Here is a 6,487-nt window from a genome sequence, read left to right on the forward strand (position 1 = left end):
ATAGTCCATATGTTTGCTATACAGCAGTCTTGTCTGCTTCTTCAGCCATAAAATCACAGACTAAACACAATTTTCTGGCTTTCATAGTAAGTTGACAACTGAATTTCCTTTTTACATAGACTGAGGTAAGAATGTAATAGCAAACTATTAGGTAGTCTTCTGTTTTAACGGTTGAAATCTATATTGTGTGGAAATTCGAAGTGGCTTTTGGTGTGTTAGTGTGTGTGTGGTTTTTTTAATGTTTTGACGGCATTTTCTTTGATTGGATCTCGGTAGTCTCTGCCCAACAAATCACATCACACATGTTGACATACAAGGTCGTCCTTACATTTTCAAAAGAAATAATTAGCTAGCATTCGTGATACATAATTAGATAGCAACAAACAAAAACAAGCAAACAAAGGAAAAGATCAAGGGATTTCAAGGAAGGCATTACATTAATCTAGTAGTTTGCATTTTTACACAATTTAATGTAATATATCTAATTTAAGACATTTGACTGTCTAATCTTAATGTGACTGCTACTCCAAACCGACTGCTTACATTCAGTGACTGACTAGGCATGCAGCTATGGTATGTGTAGTGGGGAGACAGATGTTGGACGATAATATAGTTGACCACGCCAATCTGGCATCACACATCTCATGTGTTGTGCAGTGTACAGCTAGACTGTGCCCTTGACTTCTGTGCAAACAAACGAAATGACCCATTGATGTCACTGTGCATTAGGTCATTATTATAGAATACTTGGACTTTCTAATGTATTTTTTCATTAAGAATCCATTCTGTTGTCATGATGCATTATTGGTAGCATTTTGAAAAACTGTTGGATTGAATGTTTTATGAGACTTTTTTTTCACACAACTGTTTTAATATTCCTTTAACACATCTAGTCAGGATACAATTCCCCACATCTGCACCTTGATTTTAAAAAATCATCTTATAAAACATTAAATCCAGCTTCTAGACTAAAAGGAATTAATATGTGGAGAATATATTTGCAGTGGAAAAGGGAAAATTTTAAAGTTTCACTGAGTCCTGTCTAAGCTTCTGCATTCAAATGAGGAGAAAATCACTGTCTGATGTATTCAAGTAAGAAACTGTCTTGGAGAAAGTTGCATAGTGTTTTGAAAGCTTCATCTGTAAGGATATACCAGACAATTACATTGATTAGACTGGGTAACCTTTGGATGCTCATGTCAGGGAGTAGCAGCCCAAGACAAGGTATTCTACTAATTTGACAAAACTGAAGACAAAAAAAATTTTTTTTTGACAAAACTGAAGACAACAAACGACACAAGAAGGAAGCACACATATCTACGGAAAAAGAAACGAACACTAGACAATTGGTAGCTTGTTGCACCAAAACTGAAAAATAAGCCACTAGGCCAAGGCTCTTCCAGCAGCCACCAGGCCCAGGATCCTCCAGCAGCCACCAGGCCCAGGCTCTTCCAGCAGCCACCAGGCCCAGGCTCCTGCAGCAGCCACCAGGCCCAGGATCCTCCAGCAGCCACCAGGCCCAGGATCCTCCAGCAGCCACCAGGCCCAGGACCCTCCTGCTCCACCAGGACCAGGATCCTCCAGCAGCCACCAGGCCCAGGACCCTCCAGCAGCCACCAGGCCCAGGACCCTCCTGCCCCACCAGGCCCAGGAGCCTCCAGCAGCCACCAGGCCCAGGACCCTCCTGCTCCACCAGGCCCAGGACCCTCCAGCAGCCACCAGGCCCAGGACCCTCCTGCTCCACCAGGCCCAGGATCCTCCAGCAGCCACCAGGCCCAGGACCCTCCAGCAGCCACCAGGCCCAGGACCCTCCAGCAGCCACCAGGCCCAGGACCCTCCTGCTCCACCAGGCCCAGGATCCTCCAGCAGCCACCAGGCCCAGGCTCTTCCAGCAGCCACCAGGCCCAGGCTCCTGCAGCAGCCACCAGGCCCAGGATCCTCCAGCAGCCACCAGGCCCAGGCTCTTCCAGCAGCCACCAGGCCCAGGCTCTTCCAGCAGCCACCAGGCCCAGGATCCTCCAGCAGCCACTAGGCCCAGGCTCCTGCAGCAACCACTAGGCCAAGGCTCAACCAACAAGTTAATCAACAGTGACTTCAACGGGCCATCACAAGGAAATACAAATCTCATCATTTTCAAAATGCCGCCTAAAAAAGCAAACCCAGGAGTTGAAGAGGAGTTGGAGGAGATTAGGAAATCGCTTAATTTCATGTCTGATGAACTGAGCAAAGTGGCTAAACAACAAGGTATGCTACATGACCTAATGGATGAAATAAAACAACTAAAAAACCTCATAAAGGACAAGGACAAGAAAATAGACGACTTGGAATGGCGAATCGAGGACCTTGAACAATACACAAGAATGGATGATTTAGTCATAAGTGGACTGGAGACGCAACACCGAACCTACGCCGGAGTAACAGCTGGGGGAGGTAAAGATGGTGAAGATGCCCCGGTAGAGGAGCTGCAAACGCTTGAACAGCAAGTGATAAAATTCCTTCAAACGAAGAATGTAAGTATTCAGAGCCATCATATTGCAGCATGCCACACGCTCCCCAGGAAAGACAGTAAAACAAAGCCATCAATTATTCTTCGGTTTGTGAGTCGCAAAACAAAGATTGAGTTACTGAAACAGGGTAAGAAGCTTAAAGGGACTGGTGTGTATTTAAATGAACATTTAACGAAAAAGACTGCTGAAATTGCAAGACAGGCACGCAGCCTGAGAAAACAAAATAAGATACAAGCGACATGGACGAGGAACTGCAAAGTAATGATAAGACTAAATGGCAATCCCGAAGAAGCGAAAGTTGTGATGATAAGAGAACTCAAAGACTTAGAGCAATATAAATAATCAGGAATCTGCTCTGGAATCTATTGGAAAAGTGACGATTGGATAATGAACAATGGGTATGGAAAGTGTTTCTGGCCTCACGGCTCAAAAAACAACAACAAAAACAAAAACACATAAATGACAAGTTTGGACACAGATTATAGGTTTCCATTCAGAGATATTGAAGAGGAAGAATTTGATTATGAAAAGGACTGTCAAGGTGGTTATTTTGCCACACACGCTGAGAAAACGAACTTCAAAACGTTTAACTATGCAGAGCACAACATGCATGACCCTGAAAGTAACATTGACCCAGATACCCACTTCTACAATAACACCAATAATACTTGTGAGTACTATACAGATGACCAATTCAATATGAATATTAAAATGGCAAATGCATTGTCGGTCATACATTTCAATAGTAGAAGCCTGTATAAAATTTTTTCTAAAATTACAGAATGTTTAAGTAAGTTAAAAAAGTTTAATATAATTGCAATATCAGAAACATGGCTCGATAATGAGAAAATTAGTGAAATGGGACTGGAAGGATACGAATTATTTACAATGAACAGGGTGAATAAAAAAGGAGGCGGTGTTGCCTTATATGTAGATAAAGTTTTGAAATGTAGTCTGATTGAATGTATGTCAAGCACCATAGATAACGTATTGGAATGTGTCACTATTGAAATCCATGTTGAAAAAGCTAACAATATAATTATAAGTTGCATCTATAGGACACCAGGTTCATGCCTTGAGACATTCAATGAAAAACTTGCTGCTATGTTTAGCAACCTAAATGATAAAAAAGTGCAAATAATTTGTGGTGATTTTAATATAGATTTGCTAAACCCAAATGGACATCAGAAAACAACAGATTTCATAAATACAATGTATAGTAACTCCCTTTTCCCTGTAATTATAAAACCAAGTAGAATAACAATTGATACAGCTACATTGATAGATAATATATTCACAAATAAAATTGACCATGAAATAGTAGGTGGACTTCTTATAACTGATATAAGCGATCATCTTCCTGTTTTTGCAATTTTTCAAAATTATTTTGGGATTAAAACTAAACAAAAGAATCAAATATTTGATATGATACGACTTAGAACAACAAGAGCCATTGCTGCCCTCCAGGTGGACTTAAAGGAACACAATTGGAATGAGGTTTTTGCAAATGAAGATTCAAATAGTGCATATGATGCATTCTTATCAACTGTAATTTCACTATATGAAAAACATTGTCCTTTAATGAAAATCACTAGAAAGCATCACAGATCAAATAAGCCATGGATCACAAAAGGGATAGAAGATGCATGTAAAAAGAAAAATAATCTATATAAGAGATTCATAAAACAGAGGACAAAAGATGCTGAAATAAAGTACAAGTTATATAAAAATAGATTAGTAAATATTATAAGAACAAGCAAGAAAGAATATTACCACAAATTATTGGAGCAAAGTAGAAGTAACACACAAGAAACATGGAGGATATTAAATAGTATAATCAAAAAGGGCTCAAAAAATAAGAATTATCCAGATTATTTAAAAAAAGATAAAGATATTGTGCTTGATAAAACTAAAGACATTGCAAATGAATTTAATGATTTCTTTGTAAATGTTGGCTTTAATTTAGCAAAAGAAATTCCAGAGTCAAGAAATAATAACGACCTAAATAAACATATTACTCAGAATGTGTCCTCCATGTTTATTGGTGTTGTAACTCATAGAGAAATAATTAACATTGTGAAGACATTTAAAAATAAAAAGTCCACTGACTGTTTTGGTATTGACATGATATTAGTTAAAAGTATTATAGAATATATAGTGCAACCTTTCGCATACATTTGTAATCTGTCCTTTCAAACTGGTGTATTTCCCTCACAAATGAAAATAGCAAAAGTTATTCCAATCCATAAAAACGGAGAGAGAAGTCAGTTTACCAATTATAGGCCAATATCACTGCTCCCACAGTTCTCAAAAATTTTAGAAAAGTTATTTGTTAATAGACTTGATAAATATATTGAGAAGCATAATCTCCTAAGTGATAACCAATATGGCTTTAGAGTGAAAAGGTCCACTTCGATGGCAGTGATGGAACTTGTAGAAGGGATATCTAATGCTATAGATAATAAGGAATATACTGTTGGTGTTTTTATAGACTTAAAAAAGGCGTTTGATACGATTGATCATTCTATATTAATGAATAAACTAGAGAGATATGGCATAAGAGGGTTAGCATACAAGTGGATGAAAAGTTACCTGGATGACAGATATCAATATGTCGAATTCAATAATGTAAAATCTAAGCAGTTGAAGGTAACTTGTGGTGTTCCTCAGGGCTCTGTGCTGGGCCCTAAATTATTTATATTATACATAAATGACATATGTAGCATTTCCAAACTGTTAAAATGTGTATTGTTTGCTGATGATACCACTCTGTATTGCTCAGGTAAAAACCTAGAACAGCTTCTGACTACAGCGGAAAAGGAGTTAAATATATTAAAAAACTGGTTTGATGTAAATAAGTTATCATTAAATATAAAGAAAACAAAATTGATTATTTTTGGCACTAGACAAATGAAAAATGTATCTAAAATCAGGGTTAATGGAATTGAAATTGAAAGAGTGTACGAAAATAAATTTCTTGGAGTGATAATTGATGATAAGCTGAGTTGGAAGTCTCATATAAACCATGTGAAAACAAAAATGTCAAAAACCATTGCTATTCTCTATAAAACAAAGCATGTCCTGAACAAAAAATCATTATACACACTCTATTGTACTCTGTTGCTTCCATATATGACTTACTGTCTGGAGATATGGGGTAATGCATATAAAACGAACACTCTTCCTATTTTCAAGTTGCAAAAAAGAGCTATAAGAATTATAAACCAATCAAACTATATAGAACCAACTAACATTTTGTTTATTAATCTGAATACCCTGAAATTTTATGATTTAGTTGAATATAAAATGGCACAGATAATGTATAAAGCACAAAATAACTTGCTTTGCCCCAGTACTCAGAAGCTGTTCAAAGTCAGAGAGAGTCAATATGACTTAAGGGGAACAGATTTCTTTAAAAAAAAACAAGATAAGGACAAATATAAAGCAGAGATGTGTTTCTGTTAGAGGAGTTAACCTGTGGAATAGTTATGACAGTGATTTAAAAAGGTGTAGTTCATTTTCCTTGTTTAAAAATATGTTTAAAAATAGAGTATTAGAAAAATATATATATCAAGAATGAAAAGAGAAGAAAAAAAACAAAAACAAAAAACAAAAAAAACTCTTGATTCTTTTGCTTTGATGTAGTTACTTACTAAGGTGGAAAGTTTTCTGTTTTTTTGTTTTTTTCTTGTTTGTTTGTTTGTTTGTTTTGTTTTTGCTTTGTTTGCCTTCTCTCACCCCAACCGGTCGCAGCAGATGGCCGCCCCTCCCTGAGCCTGGTTCTGCCGGAGGTTTCTTCCTGTTAAAAGGGAGTTTTTCCTTCCCACTGTCGCCAAAGTGCTTGCTCATAGGGGGTCATATGATTGTTGGGCTTTTCTCTGTATCTATGAAGCGCCTTGAGGTGACATTTGTTGTGATTTGGCGCTATATAAATGAAATTGAATTGAATTGAATTGAATTTTATTATTTGCTTCGAGCCC

This window comes from Neolamprologus multifasciatus, chromosome 2 (genome assembly GCF_963576455.1).
Source record: "Neolamprologus multifasciatus chromosome 2, fNeoMul1.2, whole genome shotgun sequence".
Lineage (NCBI taxonomy): Eukaryota > Metazoa > Chordata > Actinopteri > Cichliformes > Cichlidae > Neolamprologus > Neolamprologus multifasciatus.